General features: G+C 46.2%; 2 protein-coding genes and 2 non-coding genes across 12 annotated transcripts in view; 2 read left to right on the top strand and 2 right to left on the bottom strand.

Moving 5' to 3' along the window:
• Positions 1-11,384, bottom strand: part of MDM4 (MDM4 regulator of p53) — a 62,720-nt gene extending 51,336 nt beyond the window's left edge. For 2 of the 8 annotated variants that reach the window (XM_029573877.1, XM_029573882.1), the window contains exon 1: positions 11,216-11,368. The gene's annotated coding sequence lies outside the window, so the exon portion shown is untranslated. Of the gene's footprint in view, positions 1-10,553; positions 10,657-10,910; positions 11,122-11,215 lie in introns of those variants that run through there. The other 6 variants (XM_029573880.1, XM_029573878.1, XM_029573879.1 and 3 more) reach the window with 6 other exon arrangements.
• A 1,339-nt stretch (positions 11,385-12,723) lies between these two features.
• On the top strand, positions 12,724-12,796 carry TRNAK-UUU. The gene has a single exon. It is a non-coding gene; the product is annotated as a tRNA-Lys (tRNA).
• Positions 12,797-13,052: 256 nt separating this feature from the next.
• TRNAK-UUU lies at positions 13,053-13,125 on the bottom strand. Its single transcript has one exon. It is a non-coding gene; the product is annotated as a tRNA-Lys (tRNA).
• A 201-nt stretch (positions 13,126-13,326) lies between these two features.
• Positions 13,327-19,070, top strand: part of PIK3C2B (phosphatidylinositol-4-phosphate 3-kinase catalytic subunit type 2 beta) — a 138,553-nt gene continuing 132,809 nt past the window's right edge. For both annotated transcript variants that reach the window (XM_029573843.1, XM_029573842.1), the window contains exon 1: positions 13,327-13,459. The gene's annotated coding sequence lies outside the window, so the exon portion shown is untranslated. The remainder of the gene's footprint in view (positions 13,460-19,070) is intronic.

Raw genomic sequence — 19,070 nt, 5'->3', positions numbered from 1 at the left:
GCTCAAACAACTTTTCTGGGGTATATAGACATTAATAGCCATTAAACCCAAATCCATGGTGGTCTCTAAACAGCAGCGGAAGGGACTGGAGAAAGGCAAGCAGGCAGATGCTAAAATGTCTGTTTCAGAGCACCCGACCGATGGGGGAGAAACAAGACCCAAAGGTAATAAGGGTCACTAAGCAGTAGTAGCGGCTTTAGAAACCAAGTTCAAGAAAACATGAAAAATGTGCATAGATCAATGCATTATTGGCAGATTCTGCAAAGAGAAACGCATGTATTGGGGCTAGAAGACCGAGCACATGGCATGGAAACTCAGCTTGCGGCGTTACAAGCTAAACAGGATATGCAGGCGGCAAAGTTAGATGAGTTAGAAAATCGTTCCTGAAGAGGAATCCTATGATTTATCAGCTTTCCCAAACATATTAGAGAAGTGGACCTAGCAGAAATACTAGAGGAATGGCTACCACATGTTTTTGGCTAAAAAAAAAACCAAACAAAAAACAAGGTGACCTCAGAACTGAGCGGACCCATTGTTTGGGTCACAAATCTGCCACCCGGAATTGACCTGTTAAATTCAGCCCCTAAAATGGACATTTTACAAACATACAGAAAAAACAGGATTATTCAGTTAGTTTCTGTGCAGAGAAAGGCTTTTGCACCTATCTGTGCTCAACTAACAGAGAAATGAATTCCATTCGTACTGCAATACCAGCAAAACGAAAGGTCACTGCAACAAATAAAACCGTAATGCAGGAGGCAGTGCAAAGTGCTGGGATGCTTCGGACTGAATGGGATATATTGATGGTGCTCAATGCTGATGATTTACGATAGCTGTTGGCCATGTTGGTACACTCCCCCCGCCCCCCCCCCCGGCATAGAAACATAGAAATGACGGCAGAAAAGGACCAACGGTCCATCCAGTCTGCCGAGCAAGCTTATGGTAGTTTCTGCACTTATCAGTTTCCCAGACTGTCAAGGTCTGGGCCCTTGTTGGTTTCTCTTTGAGTCCAGTTCCCAGATACCTCCTGCTGTTGAAGCATCAAGAGTTTCAGGCTTATTGGTTAAGGGTAGTAACAGCTGTATCAGCAAGTTACCCCTATATTTATTTGCTTTCCCTGACCGCAAAATTCCATGTCCTTGTTGTTTGCTGTCTACATCTTCTTCCCCTTTTCCTCTTGCCATTGAAGCAGAGAGCAATGATGGAGTTGCATCAACAGTATGAAGACACTGATTAAGGGTAGTAACCGCCACATCAGTAAGTTACCCCCATGCACTCTTTTCCTCATTCCCATCCTCGAGCCTTTAGGGATCCACAGTGTTTATCCCATGCCCCTTTGAATTCTTTCACTGTTTTTGTCTTCACCACCTCCTCCGGAAGGACATTCCAGGCATCCACCACCCTTTCCATGAAGAAATATTTCCTGATGTTGGTTCTCAGTCATCCTCTCTGGAGTTTCATGTCCCCTAGTTCTACTGGATTTCTTTCCAACGGAAAAGGTTTGTTGAACGTGCATCATTAAAACCTTTCAGGTATCTGAAGGTCTGTATCCTATCTCCCCTGCTCCTCCTCTCATCCAGGGTATACATATTTAGGTCCTTCAATCTCTCCTCATAAGTCATTTGATGGAGACCACACACCAATTTGGTCGCCTTTCTCTGGACCACCTCCATCCCGTCTCTGTCCCTTTTGAGATACGGTCTCCAGAGCTGAACACAATACTCCAGGTAAGGCCTCACCAAGGACCTGTACAAGGGGATTATCACCTTTTTCTTACTGGTTATTCCTCTCTCTATGGAGCCCTGCATTCTTCTGGTTTTAGCTATCGGCCTTGTCACATTGCTTCGCCATCTTCAGATCGCTAGACACTATCACCTCAAGCTCCTTCTCTTGCTCTGTGCACAACAGCCCTTCACCCCCATCACATACAGCTCTTTTGGATTACCGCACCCCAGCTGCATGACTCTGCACTTCTTGGCTTTGAATCCCAGCTGCCATATCTTCGACCCACTGTTCAAGTTTCCTTAAATCACGTCTCATTCTCTCTATTCCTTCTAAAATGTCCACTCTGTTGCAGATCTTGGTATCATCCGCAAGTATACAAACTTTTTTCACTCGGTGCATAGTTCAGCTCTGGAATTCATTCCTCCAAGTACGTTCCCATTTTGACAAAGCTCATATTTCTTCGTGTGACTTCTCTGCATCCTATTTGCAATATCAAACCATACCATTTGATGATCACCAGTGCTGAGATGCTCTCCCACCCGGAGATTAGACACATTATCCCCGTTAGTGAGTGAGCACCAACTATTGCATCTTCTCTCGTGGGTTCCATTACTATTTGTTTGAAGAGAGCCCCTTGCATGGCATCCACTATCTCTCTACTTCTGGTAGATTCCGCAGAAGGGATTCTCCAGTCTACATCTGGAAGATTAAAATCTCCAACAATCAACACTTCTCCCTTCTTTCCCACCTTCTGCATATCTTCGACCAAATCTCTGTCTAGTTCTTCCATTACGAGTCGGAGGCCTGTAAACCACACCAGTAAAAATGGATGCCCCATCATCTTTTTTTTTTAAGACGGCCCATAATTCTTCTTCTCTACCCCACGTTCCTTGCAGTTCAGTTGCTTGGATATTGTTCTTGACATAAAGAGCTACTTCTCCTCCTTTTCTGACCTCTCTGCCTTCCTTAACACGTTACAGCCCGGTATGGCCGTATCCCACTCATGAGAATCTGTGAATGTTTCCGAAACCACAACAATGTCCAGGTCTGCCTCCACCATTAGGGCCTGCAGGTCTGATATTTTTATTGCTCAAACTGCAAGGATTTGTAGTCATCACTTTCCAATTTTTCTCTTGTTTTGTTGCATTTCCTAGCTCAATTTTCTGCTTTTTTGAATTGATTTTATTTTCTTCTCCCACTTTCTATATTGCTTGAGGTGATGTCAATTTTATTAGTCATATCCTTCCACCCCCATTCTTTAGCTTAAATGTCTGATACCATATGATCTGAATGAAAAGAAGCTTGCAAAAGTTTTCGATATATTCAAGTTATTTGGAATGACCATGTTATGCCATGGAAAGTTAGCTGTTCTGTTCAACAGAAGTTTTTGTGGCATATCTAGTTAATAGATTACAACCTGTGGACTCCTTACTACAAACTGACAGCCAGGAATGTGGCAGTGGTTGACCATGTAAGGATGGGACACTAGCTACCAACAACATAAGCTCTGCCAAGGCTCACAGAAGCGTCTGCATAAACTGGAGAAGAAACTGTGTTTTTTGTTCTCTCTTTCTTATTCTTGGCTCTTTCCAAGGCAGTTTTGGTACAGTATATTGTTCTAAAGGTGTGAAGGGGTGGGGACACCATGTGATAGATGGGCTCTATTGCTTTAATGTTGGAATGGGGATTGATATTATGGAAGGGGGAGGTGAAAGTAGAGGGGTGGTTGCAAGGGTGGGGGGAGTGGGAAAAGAATAGGAAGGAGAAAGGGGTAATGAGAATTGGCTACAAGCATTGGAGTTACGAAAGTGTTACACCGCAATGCCATGCACTAACGGCTTGAGAAACCTGAGCTGGATATATAGTCAGAGCTTGGCAAGGTATTCATTCAAGTCTAAAGATCTATGACAATGCACTCACATGTTAGATACTGGACATGGAATGTTTCAGGTATAGGGTCAGTTTTTAAATGATACAAAATATTACAGTTCCTACAACACCACATGGTACATATTGCTCTCCTTCAAGAAATTAAGTTAGACAAGGTAGAGCACCAGAAATGGTGTAGAATGTGGGTGGGTGGGTGGGTAGGTATTTTCTGCACAAACCCTGAATAAAAGTGCAAGAGTAGCCATACTAATAGGCAAGCATGTGCCCTTTCAAGTTATCAGAGTAATTAATATAGAATGTAGAATATAGAATGTAGAATATATTATGGTTATTGGAAATCTAGGTGGAAAATTGGTAATGATATGCAAGGAATATTTGTTGAAAAAAATGGCAAGAATATTTCATATTTATTGAAGCACACAAAATGATTCCCACACTTTTTAGGGAAACAGCAAAGGCGTTTTGAGAGGGTAAGTCATTTCCTTTGTAGGAGCACAGCATAAGGCGATGACAAAGGAAATAAGACAACAAGAGACAGTTGGAGGGACACTCAAAATGTCCTAATTTAAATTTTGAATAAGTGTTCTCTGTATTCATAAACCTCAAATTCTTTTTTTGCAATGTTTCTTTTTTCTTATATTTAATGCAAACCATACCGCGGCATCTGTCCAAACAAGAGAGGGGGGGAATAGAGTGACAGATCCAGCAGTTTGTACCTTGCATAGCCTTATGAACACTGACGACAACTTGGGTCTGGCAAACCTTAAACTTTGTAATCTGAAGCGTCTAAGAGACTGGATTGGAGACACCGATTTTTATACCCTTTAAAATTAAGCCATTGGAATGGAGATATATATTATATAAAACGTATTACCAATACAGCTCCAATATAGTATTTTAATTGCACTTATTATGAAAACTTAGAGGTGGTCTTGATTTTGCCTAAAATTGAAACCTACCATATTCCATTATTTGCCAATCTTAGGAAGTAAGGATTTCAGTCCGGGAACTAAACCTTTTCTTGATGGGCAATGCCATGGGGGTGAGGACTCTTTCATAGTCAATGATACAAATCAAATGCACGAGTTCCCACACCTGCAGAGGGAATATAACATTCCTCGTGTGCAGTTCTATTCCTATCTACAGCTTTAGAGCTTTTGGACTTCCAAGACCCTTCTTAGGAACGTCTTTCACAGGTGTTTGATCTGTAAGACCCAAGTTATCATACTAGCAATAAAGCAGCAAATGGCAGTGCCTAGCCTTAACAATATTTCACAAAGATGGAAACAAGAATTGGGAGTGGAGCTCATGGTACCATACTATGCTAAATGGTTTTCTAGGATTCATGCACTTACCACAAATGTAAATTAAAGAGAAGGCCAGTTTCAATTTTTGCGTACTTTTTACATATCACCAAAACAGGCATACCGTTTGAGAACTGCAGATTCAGATATGTGTAAAAAACCTGGGGAGAATGCGGGTACCTATGTATACAAAGATTCTGGGGAAAGGTATAGTGATATCTATTTGCATTAACTGGTATGACTCCCATTGCACATACCAATTATTTTGTGGGACAATCTACAGAACTACACCTTTAAGTATAAGTAGGACTGAATATGGACGAGAAAAACATGCATAATGAAACGATGGGTGTCACTGGAAACTCCAACATTAACGCAGCTGAAAAACTTGGTACATCAAACATGTATGTTAGAAAAGTATGCAGAAAGAGTGGATTGGACAAGAAGGGCTTTCCAGCTGTGTTGAACGATTTACAATCGCTATCTGCTCAGACTAGAAGTCCAATACTAAATGATATATCGACATAACTGAATAGTGTAAAAGGGATATCTGAGATGGGTGCGACACTTCATTACCTCAGGTCTGGAGGGAGGCGGGCCTGTTTGTGTTGGGTATAAGTATTTTAAGCCCTTGTGTGTTCTGCCTGGTGGTGTGAAAACCTAACATCGGGTGATTTGGCAGTTATATTTTGTGTTATTGGTCTTGGAATGCTAATAAAAAGTTTGAAACATAAGGGAAGAACTAATCTGTACTGGACATGTTTATGGAGTTTGTGGATTATAAATGCTTTCAAATAAAAGAAACAAATAATACTGAAGACTGTGCTGGAACTGCACTAAATCAGCGGGTGACAAGAGAGCAAGAGCACACACAATGCAAGGAGGTGAGAGGACTCAGTGTTTTCAAGATTCTTCGCTCTATAGAAATTGTTTAGATATGGCATCATGTCCCTTTTCACAGCAAGGATGAAAAGCTCAAGCAAGGAAATCTTGTGTGGAAACAGATTCTGATAGCCATTTAATCTGCATAAAAGGAGATCTGGGTTCTCTTCCTCGGGGAATGGGGGGCGAGGGATCTGCAGAAAACAATCTCAAAGCGCCTGAAGTAGCAAATCTAAGCCATCATACAGCAGCGATTCAGAAGAGAGGCACAGCCTGTGGCGCCTCATCATCAGGCCCCCTACTTATATGTCACATATGGCAACGCGCATGGCCCCCTTCCAAATGGGCTGGAAGCAAACAGAACAAAAAACGAAATCTACTTAAATCAGCATTATCAAGAAGCCACTCATGCTATTCAGCCAATCTGTGTCACTGTTCAGTTCTTCATGCAGCTACAGACAAAAATGTCATGGAAGGGAGCAATCATTGTGGAGATAGATTCAAAAAGCTCACAATCTGATGCTAAAGACGACTGCAGAAAAAATCCTGTGCGTTTCATCTGACTGATATGAAGCAAGAACCTACAAGCATTCAAGCTTCTGCAGCTGGCAGTGGGATGTATCCCTAGTAGTGTGGAGAGGAATAATTGGGCAGACTGGATGGACCAATTGGTCATTTTCTGCTTTCATGTACTATGTTTCAAGTGGATCATAAGAAATTGCCATACTGGGTCAGACCAAGGGTCCATCAAGCCCAGCATCCTGTTTCCAACAGAGGACAAACCAGGCCACAAGAACCTGGCAAGTACCCAAACACTAAGAAGATCCCATGCTACTGATGCAATTAATAGCAGTGGCTATTCCCTAAGTAAACTTGATTAATAGCTGTTAATGGATTTCTCCTCCAAGAACTTATCCAAACCTTTTTTAAACACAGCTACACTAACTTCACTAACCACATCCTCTGGCAACAAATTCCAGAGCTTTACTGTGCATTGAGTGAAAAAGAATTTTCTCCAATTAGTCTTAAACATGTTACTTGCTAACTTCATGGAATGTCCCCTAGTCCTTCTATTATTCGAAAGCGAAAATAACCGAGTCACATCTACTCGTTCAAGACCTCTCATGATCTTAAAGACCTCTATCATATCCCCCCCTCACCCGTCTCTTCTCCAAGCTGAACAGCCCTAACCTCTTCAGCCTTTCCTCATAGGGGAGCTGTTCCATCCCCTTTATCATTTTGGTTGCCCTTCTCTGTACCTTCTCTATCGCAATTATATCTTTTTTGAGATTCGGCGACCAGAATTGTACACAGTATTCCAGGTGCGGTCTCACCATGGAGCGATACAGAGGCATTATGACATTTTCCGTTCTATTAACCATTCCCTTCCTAATAATTCCTAACATTGTTTGCTTTTTTGACTGCTGCAGCACACTGAGCCGACAATTTCAATGTATTATTCACTATGATGCCCAGATCTTTTTCCTGGGTGGTAGCTCCTAATATGGAACCTAACATCGTGTAACTACAGCAAGGGTTATTTTTCCCTATATGCAACACCTTGCACTTATCCACATTAAATTTCATCTGCCATTTGGATGCCCAATCTTCCAGTCTTGCAAGGTCTTCCTGCAATTTATCACAATCTGCTTGTGATTTAACTACTCTGAATAATTTTGTATCATCCGCAAATTTGATAACCTCACTTGTCGTATTCCTTTCCAGATCATTTATAAATATATTGAAAAGCACCGGTCCAAGTACAGATCCCTGAGGCACTCCACTGTTTACCCTTTTCCACTGAGAAAATTTGACCATTTAATCCTACTCTCTGTTTCCTATCTTTTAACCAGTTTGTAATCCACGAAAGGACATCACCTCCTATCCCATGACTTTTTAGTTTTCTTCGAAGCCTCTCATGAGGGACTTTATCAAACACCTTCTGAAAATCAAAATACATTACATCTACCGGTTCACCTTTATCCACGTTTATTAACCCCTTCAAAAAAATGAAGCAGATTTGAGAGGCAAGACTTCCCTTGGGTAAATCCATGTTGAATGTGTCCCATTAAATCATGTCTTTCTATATGCTCTACGATTTTGATCTTGAAAATAGTTTCCACTATTTTTCCTGGCACTGAAGTCAGGCTCGCTGGTCTATAGTTACCCGGATCGCCCCTGGAGCCCTTTTTAAATATTGGGGTAACATTGGCCACCCTCCAGTCTTCAGGTACAATGGATGATTTTAATGATAGGTTACAAATTTTAACTGATAGATCTGAAATTTCATTTTTTACTTCCTTCAGTACCCTAGGATGCATACCATCCGGTCCAGGTGATTTGCCACTCTTTAGTTTGTCAATCTGGCCTACTACATATTCCATGTTCACAGTGATTTTGTTCAGTTTGTCTGACTCATCAGCCCTGAAAACCATCTCTGGAACTGGTATCTCCCCAACATCCTCATTAGTAAACACGGAGGCAAAGAATTCATTTAGTCTTTCTGCAATGGCCTTATCTTCCCTAAGAGTCCCTTTAACCCCTCGGTCATCTAATGGTCCAACCGACTCCCTCACAGGTTTCTTCTTCATCTGATTTGGGTGCAAAAAGGGTAAGATTATATGCATTTCAGCTCTATCATCTTCACAATCTAATTAGGATCCTTCTTTAAAATATACTGAAAGTTTGATTCCATTGTTATTTGAAACCTCTATTTTGATATATATTTGATGTTTTTAGTTTAATGTATTTGACAAAGGTAACGCATAAGTTCCTGCAAATTTTGTTTAAATGTAAACCGATGTGATATGTAAAATCGAACACCGGTATATAAAAGTAAATAAATAAATAAATAAATGTATATGTTATTGCTATGATGGTTTTATCTGATATATTATTAGATTTGATATATATGCTATTGTATGTTGCACTGTAAGTTGCCATGATTCCTTTTTTTGGAGGAGGCTAACATATAAATGGAAATTGAGCTAAAAATGAAATGCAACAAGTTTATTCAGAGTTCTCGTTTCTCAGCAAGAGAATAAAATGCTGGAAAAGACACATCTGGTTCAGTGGCAAAATGTCCCAAAAATCTGAGCAAGTTTCTCATTTTCAACACTGATGAAATCAAAAACTATTTTTAGCTAATCAGCTGGCAAAACATTTTAAATCTAGTCTGCTTCTGTGCCAAAGACAAGTATTGTCTCAACTTGCCATTGAGGATAAACTACTAACCATAACACTTTATTTCTTTTATGCCTTTCTACCAAGGTATATGCACTTATTATTTAATAAGAAATGGAATGGGATAAAATGTGCCAGAGAAATAGCAAGAAAAGTGTATTAAAGCACAAAATTCTCAGGATTGTCTCTGCAAGTCAGGCCGATGCAATATCAGCATGTGGAAAACAGGCACTCATGATTGTTAGCCAGACTCATGGTTGTATATTAGTTCTACATATATAGAGTGCCCTATATCCGACCCAAGGCACAAGGTTATACCTTTGTCTCTCGCACTTTCAGTTCCAAGTTTACATATCCTTGTTTTATTGTAACTTTGTCTTGCTCAATATCAGTGTTACAACACCCCTGTTCCATGTGAACCGATATGATATGGTTAGATGCTCCAGAACGCCGCGGCGAGAATCTTGACTAACACCAACCGCGGAGAACACATCACACCCATCCTCCGGAGCTTACACTGCTTCCAGTAAATTACAGAATTCTGCATAAATCCCTCACCATAATACACAAAACCATCCACAAACAACTACATTCAGACTCCACACATCTACTAGACCCATTCAGACAAGCGTACAAAGGAACTCTGCAAGCCCCCCAACCAAAACCACACGCCATACAGCAACTTAAAGACCTGGCATTCTCGATAGCGGGTCCTGCCATTTGGAATAATATGCCCACATACCTCAGACTGGAGCCCTGCCATCTAACATTTCGGAAAAAACTCTAGACCTGGCTATTCCTTCAAGCCTTCCCTTAAACTCTCCGAAACATGCAATTGGCCCTTTAGCCACTCTTCACTATATATGCAGCTAGGAACCAGCTACTAAGTATTTTTTAAAACTTTTTAATTTTAATTTCACTTTAACTGTCTTCCTTTGTCCTATCTTTCCAGCTACCTTAGCCCCAAAAAGTTTACTCCACCTTGTTGATTGTAACTTTGCTTCTTGTTTAAATGGTTTGTTAAAGTTATTACCCCTTGTTCTTTGTAAACCGGTGTCGGTATAGAAAAGAGTTAAATAAATAAATAAACTAACTAGATTGAGCTCCTGCTCTCCTAACCCGCCCCAATGCAATATGCAAATGGACTGCCACAGTAAAAAGAAGGCACTAGAGGAAATCGTGCACCCCTAGTGCCTCCTTAGCAGTAGGTGCCCAGGGGAGGTGGCTGTCAGCTGGTTAGGAAAACGGACACTTGTTAATTGAGCATCCCTTTTCCTAACCTGACCACCAACACACTTTAATTTTTTTTTTTTTTTTTTTACCAAACCTAAGTTGGAGGAACTATAGAAAAGCAGTATTTCTCTACTTTTTTGTCAACGTTAGGAGCTCCTCAAAATTTTAACCGCTGCTCTGGGACAGGCAATCATTTCTAAAGGTAAAAATGTGCAGGTCAGCATTTTTTTTTTTTTGCACATTGGGAGGTATCAACATGAATTTACATGTGATGAGCGCTATTAATTTCGCGGGGGTGGAGACGCTAATCCCCTTATCGTATAAGGAGTTGTGGACCTACGCCCAGCACGAGTTCAGCAGTGCATCGGCCGGGATGTTCCGCACTCTATCGCCACAACGTTCCCGTGGTACAACTATCGTTACACGTCCTCGTCTGAAGCTGCAAGAAACAGAAATGAACGGTGACCCATCCGGTACTTATATTGCAGCATTGAAAACACGCACGCAAACGGATGACGTAGGAATCCGGGAGCACCCCCACGCATTCACATTTTCACCGGCGAAATGTATGCGCCTAATAAGGCGTCATCCGCTGTCAAAAACTTTCATTCCTTAACTCGCAGCCAAGAGGCCAAACTCTTTCAAATTAACCAAGCAGAACATTAATATACGAAAGCTAAAACCCGTCTGTACCTATCAGATGTGCCCTCCATACTTCCTTCACCCATGCATGGTTAAGCAAAGCAGCTGCAAATGCAGCACCGAGAGCGGCTGCAGACCCCTCTCCTGAGAGCAGCTCCCTCTGCAAATTATCCTCAACCCCAGGGAGGCCTAACAAATGCACAGGCGCGAAGTTCGAAGCTGTAGCCTGGCCACAGCCGCAAATTGGGGAACACCCGCTTCGAGCCAGAGAGGGACGGGGGGACACGTAAAGGAGGCGGCAGCAAACTGCCTTCACACATTCTGAGGAGGGAACGGCAGCAAGCGCTATGCCTCACCCTAGCGCCACGCCATTGGCCACCTCCCCTGCAGGCCGCGCGGCTCCATCTCACGGCAACCTCCGCTTCCGGTCCCACTCAACATGGTGGCCCAGAGCACTTCCGGCGGCGGGAGGGACGAGAACCATAGAGTTCCGCGCGGGAAAGGACCGCGTGCCAGGAAGCAGGGGCTAGGAGGATCACAGAGAACGCGGCGCGAGAACAGAGCGTACGCCTCTCGCACGCCAGCGCCAGCCTGCGCAGAAGCCAGGGTGGCGCTCTGTATCCATGGAAACGCCACGCCCCCCGCCGAAGGCGGAAGGGAATTTATCCCTTCAGGGTAGAACTGTACTCAGGAATTTCATGTGCAGGCCGAGCACGGGGAGGGGGAGACTCAACATTCCGGGCTCTACGCGATGAACACCCTCTCCAGATTCAAAGGCCTTTGCAGGGGTAGCTTCTGCACAGACCAAGGGGCCCCAAAGGGACAATCGCTCCAGATTCAGGACACCTACAGGGAGAGACCTTTCCTATATTTTAGGGCCCCTGCGGAGAGAGTCCTCCCATAATCCCGGGGCCCTGCCCTGCAGAAAGAGAGAGCCGCATACAGATCCAAGGACCCTGTAGGGAAAGCCCACTCCTAATTTAAGGGACCCTGCAGGGAGCTCCCTCTCCTACATCCCAGGAGTCCTGGGGGGAAAGCCCCCTGCCCAGATGGAAGGACTCTCTTTATGAGGAAAGCTGTATCCATGCTGTGCAGTGCCCAGGCCCTTGAAGGAATATACTCACCCACCCTGGATCCCGAGACCCACCTTGCATGTAGTGCAGTGCATTGCCCAGTGCCCCATCCTTGCAGAGAGATCCGCCCCTACTGTGCAGGCTCTCTCTTTTGTGTTGTACAGTAGAGTGTCTAGGACTCTCTCCTCCAGGCCCCTCTCTGCCCCTGCTCTTATATCTTGTGCAGTGCCCAGGGTCTTGTCCTGGCATGGAGATCCTCCCTGGATCCAGGCCCTCTTCCCTTCTCCTCCCCACTTGTATGTTGTGCAGTGCCCAGGGATCTTTCCTGGCATGGAGATCCTGTCTAGATCCAGGCCCTCTTCCCCTCTCCTCCCCCCTAGTATATTGTGCAGTGCCCAGGGTCTTGTCCTGGCATGGAGATCCTCCCTGGATCCAGGCTCTCCTCCCCCCTAGTATCTTGTGCAGTGCCCAGGGTCTTGTCCTGGCATGGAGATCCTCCCTGGATCCAGGCTCTCCTCCCCCCTAGTATCTTGTGCAGTGCCCAGGGTCTTGTCCTGGCATGGAGATCCTCCCTGGATCCAGGCTCTCCTCCCCCCTAGTATCTTGTGCAGTGCCCAGGGTCTTGTCCTGGCATGGAGATCCTCCCTGGATCCAGGCTCCTCCTCTTTCCTCTCGTATATGCTGTTGAGTGCTCAGCCTTGTGGCATGCAGATCCTCTTCATTTTACAAGTTATGCAAGAGGGCAGGCTCAGAAGTTATTTAGGCAGTACTTCCTCAGCGTTTCGTAGAGAGCCCGGATAGCTCAGTCGGTAGAGCATCAGACTTTTAATCTGAGGGTCCAGGGTTCAAGTCCCTGTTCGGGCGACTCGATTTTTTTTTTTTTTTTGTTTTACATTTTGCCTTTCCCTGTTGTCACTCTGTGCTGCACAGCTCTCATTGCCTGGTGGGAAGTGGGCATTAATCTTTCTATACACCCGTGCGGCTTCTCTTTCCAGCTATTACTTTTCGGCATTTAAGCGGACTAACAGGGTATCCATACTACCCGGCTGCAAAACCAGCGTGGAAGCTGTCCAAACTCCAAATGATGTTAATTAAAAAAAAAAAAATAAATAAATTGCTTCGCCCGAACAGGGACTTGAACCCTGGACCCTCAGATTAAAAGTCTGATGCTCTACCGACTGAGCTATCCGGGCGCTCGGCAGTGAACCGCTCTCCGGGACAGGTGCCTGCTGCTGCGGGCTGCACCTGCGGCTTCTTCCCGGGACTGGCGCGCGGGCGGCCGGAGCTTTTCCTCCAGGAGAGAGCCGAGGGCTGCGGATTTCTGGACGAGCCTGCCAGGGCCCGGAGCGTGTGAGCACGGGGTGGGGGAGGGGGAGCGGGGCGGGGCCTCGGGCAGGCAGCGCGCTCCCGCCCGGGCTCCATTGTCTGTGCCCGGGAGCAGCCGCAGCTCTGCTTTCTCTGCTGGCGCCGGTGCATGGCGGACGGGGCACCTCCGAGTACCCGCGGATCGGCCTGGGTTTCGCGCAGGTCTGTATCGCGCTACTTTGCGCGTGCACGGGGGCAGGGGGCGAAGCGCTTCCAGCCTCCTGCGCTATCTGCTTCGTTTCAGTGCTCTCTCGCTTTCCCTTCACCCCACCCTCCTCTCCTCGCCATTGACACCATATCTGCCAGTTTCGTCTTCCTGCAGTAAAGCCCTAAACTCGGCTTCATCCCCAGTTCCTCTGGGCCGCTCCCATGTGCTCTCTCGTAAATTCCATCACTGTTTTCACCTCCACCCGCTTCTCCTGGGAGGCTCTCCCTTCGTTATTCCTGCAGCATCTAGAATAGCTTCTTGTGCATTGTTTGTAGCTCTTCTATCCTCCCCTCCAGGTCTGTAAGTCTCATGTCACAGGGTCATTGGTACTGCCTTTCTGAGGTCTCACCAGTGATCTGTGCACATCCCTTTTCAGTTTCTTCCGCTCTTTCTCTCCCTTCTCTCGAATTCCCCCATTTCTCAGTGCGAGCCCCACAGTGGGGGCAGTGGGAAGGAGGCATTGCAGTGCAAGCAGTGGCAGTGCTGGAGGAAGCCGTGTGGCCGCAGGAGGAGATAGGAGCAGGGTTTGTACCAAAAGACTTGTGAGGCAGAAGGACCTGGAGGAGAGGAGAGGAGAAGCCAGGCAGAGGCAATATGATAGACTTTGAAATGTTTGAAAGGAATTCATGAGACAAAAGAACCAAACTTTGTCCCAGTGGAAAGGAAGCTATAGAACTAGGGGTCATAATATCAAAACTCCAAGGGGTAGACTGAAGAATAATGTCAGGAAATATTTCTTCACAGAAAGGGAGGTCTGGAATGCCCTCCTGGAAGAGATGATGAAGACGAGGGATAAATACAAAGGTGCCCTAGAGGCTACAGGATGGAAATGGAAGACCCGGGGTAACCTGTGTTAACTTTAGGTGTAATATCTCTGCATGGAGCAGCAGTTACTACCCTGAACAGAAGGCACTGGGGGTAACCTGCTTAGGGTGGCAATTATTCTCCTTAACAGCTTGCGGTGCACACTGGATGGATCATTTGGGCTTTCATTTGCTGTGGTGTTGTGTGGATGAGCACAAATGAAGGCTGTGCAAGTACATATGACTGGGATAACCTACCAGTAGAGCTGGTGTGGACTAGACGTGTGCCTGGGGTGAAGCGATGAGAAGAATCTAGATGTTAATTTAGGACTGCAAAGGGGATGTGACAAAACTGGCTTGGATAAGGAATGGTCTGCTGTAGGCAGCCTGGCTTGGCTGGAGAGATGTCCTTAACTAGAGCAGAGCAGACTGGCTGGGCTCTAACTACTCCTTATCTGCTGATATCTACTTTGTCACAGTATTAAGTGGCCTTCCTGCGCCAGCAACGTGAGAAGGAAGAAGGGAGCCATTCACCTGCCCAGTGGAGTGAGAAGTGACCCAAATCAGCAGCAGGGGTGGGGGGAGAGAAGAAGCTTCCACATGGCAGGTGGGAGGCCTGGGCTTAGGCAGAGGCCCCACCGGTGCCAAATCTCCAGGCTCTACAGGAGCCTTTGCTTGCTTGCTTTGAGGCTGTGCGCTGGGTCTGCTTCAGAGAGGCTCCTCCATAGCCCCCTTCCCTGCTGTCTGTTCTCTGGCAATGAAACCCGTCCTGCTCACGGGCACCAAAATCTTAAATGCAGCCATGGCTGTGAGCAGAGCATCCCAGAGCAGTGGGAGGGGGTCGGGCAGCCTGGGTCACAGCACTGAGGCAGAGGGCACGGTAAGGAGAGGCAGACCGGCCACGCCACTACATGGGAGAGAGAGGCAGGGTGCCCCAGGTGGCAGCTTTGGCCACCAGACGGTTCCTGAGCATCTGCAGCAGAGGCAAAGAGTAAATTCTGTGGCTGTGGTATCGTGGGACACTGAGACCGTGCTGTAGCAGCTCGGTGACCACAGGCCCAGTGGCCTTTGTCTTATATTTCTTAGACGTCTTGGAGCTCTGAATACATGGGGTGTGGGAAGGCTGCACTAAAAAGAGCCTAAGCTCTGCCGAGGGCAGGTGATATCAGATTTATGCATCTTCATTGATTGAAATCTAGATGTTTAGTCGCTTTTACAAGTAGTGGTACTATCACTTTCTTCGTAGAAAACTGGAATGTGATGGCAGATTTCCTTCTTGGCGCAGTGCCCTGCACCTCAGTTGCTCTCTGGCTTTCGTTCTCTGCAGAGAGGTTTTAGCAGAACTTTGAGTGAATGCTGCGCAGTTGCACTGAGATTTATTGATTTAAGATTCTTACATACCGGCATTCCTGTATAAAAATACAAATCACACCGGTTTACAGTACAACAGAACAGACGCAAGGCTGCGATACAGGGAACATTTGAAACAGTGAGACATTTGTACATTAAAAATGAAATAATAAATTAACATGAGGAAACAATTACAGCCAATAGAACAAAAACAGCGATTCAAAACAGGACTGACAGTGATGATGTGCCGAGTACCTGTATGGAATAGATGTAGGAGACAGCCGAGTGCATTATATAGGTTGCTAGGTTAGGAAAGCTAGTGCTTAGGTCCGCAGATCTGAGGTGTAACTAAAGATAAGCTGGGGGGGGCCCCAGATAATGCAAAGGATGACCAGATGAGAGAGTGGCGTGCCATTTGTCTGGGAGGTCCTTGTCAGTGATGACATCAGGTGATAGGACAGTGAAACACCTTCAGCATGGCACAGTTTACCTAGAAAGAATCAGACATGAACCCCAGTATCTAAGCAGTGCTATGTGCTGTCACCCTGGGCTGAGCAGAGAATTGCCAGGTGGTGGAAATCAGGCAGTTCTGCATCGCAGTAGGGTCCAAAGAAGCTGTAGACCAGCCCAGGTTCTTATTGTCGCTAGCACAGAACCATTTCTCTGGGAGAGGGGGGAGGGGCAAAGGAGCAGGATGCTGGATCAGCTGCGGAAGGAGGTGCCTTTCAGCATGGGTTTGTACCTTCATAAACATGCAGAGATTCTGCAGACTTTCACAGGAAAGGCTCTTTCTCTCCTTTCACTTTGCACAGATCAGCATTTCGGATGCTTCAGTTTTGCAGCATAGAAATTAATTTCTCATGTACTGGGAATCTCTGTCCTCTGCCTCTTCTGTTCCTACGTAAAAAGCAGATTAGACCACCACAGAGCCCTTCTCCTCTGCTTCCTCTTGCTGCACTACTGCAGTCTCCCCAATCTGAGGCTCTGACATATGCAGTGATGGTAGCGAGAGACACCTAGGCGGGCAGGCCAGCCATGGCTTCAGGGAGGTCACCTGGGCAAGCAGACCCAAGCTTCAGTGGCCATAGGAATGAGGCGGCTTCCAGGCATGTGGGCCATGGCGGAGGAGAACTTCCAAATAGGAGGGTATGGCAGGAGCTCTGAAGAAGCAGTAATAGCAGTAGCAGCTTGCTAATACAAGGCAGCAGAGGCATGGAACAACACTGTTTCTGCATCTTACAGCAGTCACATCTTCTGCACTTTCATACCCCTCCTCCTACTAGAGGAGAGTGTACCGGAAGAGGGAGGGGAAACCTAATATAATTAATGGACTCTTTATAGGACAGTTAGTATCTCCCCCACCTGCCTTTGGACCTAATCCAGGCTGTCCCATAGGTATGTCTTCACCTCTTTCCTGGTTTTAATATAAAATCTATAAAAGCTTCTGCTTTTTCCTATCTCTTCTGTCATGGGTAATGTATAGCATGTTCTCTCTTACTTATTCGTTTCAGGAACTCTGACTGCCTTCTTATATCAAGAACCGGTACTGGAATAGCAGGGGGTGCTACAGGGCAGGAGTGAGGTGCAATGGGCAGAGCTGTGTGTGAGGGTCTCAGTACTGGAATAGCAGGGGGTGCTGCAGGGTAGGAGTGAGGTGCATGGGCAGAGCTGTGTGTGAGGGTCTCAGTACTGGAATAGCAGGGGGTGGTGCAGGGCAGGAGTGAGGTGCACTGGCAGAGCTGTGTGTGAGGGTCTCAGTACTGGAATAGCAGGGGGTGCTGCAGGGCAGGAGTGAGGAGCATTGGCAGAGCTGTGTGTGAGGGTCTCAGTACTGGAATAGCAGGAGGTGCTGCAGGGCAGGAGTGAGGAGCATTGGCAGAGCTGTGTGTGAGGGTCTCAGTACTGGAATAGCAGGAGGTGCTGCAGGGCAGGAGTGAGGTGCATTGGCAGAGCTGTGTGTGAGGGTCTCAGTACTGGAATAGCAGGAGGTGCTGCAGGGCAGGAGTGAGGAGCATTGGCAGAGCTGTGTGTGAGGGTCTCAGTACTGGAATAGCAGGGGGTGCTGCAGGGCAGGAGTGAGGAGCATTGGCAGAGCTGTGTGTGAGGGTCTCAGTACTGGAATAGCAGGGGGTGCTGCAGGGCAGGAGTGAGGTGCATTGGCAGAGCTGTGTGTGAGGGTCTCAGTACTGGAATAGCAGGGGGTGCTGCAGGGCAGGAGTGAGGTGCATGGGCAGAGCTGTGTGTGAGGGTCTCAGTACTGGAATAGCAGGGGGTGCTGCAGGGCAGGAGTGAGGTGCATGGGCAGAGCTGTGTATGGGGGGAGGCTCAGCTTTCCTTGCTGTTAGAGCTCCCACTTTGCAGTGGTTTGGTTCTCACAAGTGAAAGGTGGTTTGAATTGAATATCATTTCCTTTGCCTGCTGCCTCAGAATTCCAAGCTGGAACTGTAAACATACAATCTCCCTGTCTTTAGCCACCCATGCAGCCTTTCTGGCTTCCTTTGTGGTTCCCAGAATGAATGGGTGGGAGAGAGCCTGGTCAGAAGCAGCCACAGTGCAATCAGACTGCACTTAACACACAGATTTTGGCAGGACCCACCCTCTTATTCTGGCAATCACATCTCAGTCCACGGCTGCTCTCCTTGTTTTACCATTGTAACCCCAACATCATTATTGGGTGATTGAGGGGAGCAGCCGCTCAGTGGCTCTGTTCCTTCTGCATTTCATATATGTGCCTCAGAGAGGTTACTTATGATATAAAAAGGTATCTTTGTGAAAACATTTGCATGAGTGCCGTGCGCCTGTACAGTGACTTCTCCCAAAACAGGTCCAAGTGTATATCCCCAGATCCTCCTCCATCTGTTTGATAAGACCTCTTAGTGGATGGAGGCACCGCACTGGTGGCTCCTTCTCGTGTGCTAGACCTGCACAAGAGCATACTGTACACAGAACAATAGTGTGTAACACATTCAACCAGTGCATGCATCTGATTGCTGAAAGTGCTGTTGCTTTCTAATGTGATTTCCAGAAGTGATAGATGCAAAGGGTGGGACTTCACTATTTTACCTGGTACTGCTTCACCATTCAGGGAAGAAGTCAGCCAGTTACATGTGCCTTTTGGAAACATTCCAACCCTTCTTATCCAGCGAAGAAATGTCTCTTTTCTGCACTGGGACTGTAATTCTAAGCAGGGGAGTTGGGATGAAATGCATTCTTGGCATCACTGTTCTGCTTCTCGTGATCTGTTGCACATGTTGTATTCTATGCTCCCTGCTGCTGTTGGCCTCTTTCTGCCTTGCATGTGCCTGGTGCTTGAAGTGATGCTGTCAGGGCGAGGGAGGTGGGATTACATGGGCACCATGCTAAACGAACAGGAGCAGTGTGCCTGGCAGGTGACCCTCCCAAGTGGCTCAGC

The sequence above is a fragment of the Rhinatrema bivittatum genome, chromosome 12 (genome assembly GCF_901001135.1).
Source record: "Rhinatrema bivittatum chromosome 12, aRhiBiv1.1, whole genome shotgun sequence".
Lineage (NCBI taxonomy): Eukaryota > Metazoa > Chordata > Amphibia > Gymnophiona > Rhinatrematidae > Rhinatrema > Rhinatrema bivittatum.
Note: the sequence above shows the minus strand (reverse complement) of the source record. Positions and strands in the feature narration are given on the sequence as shown.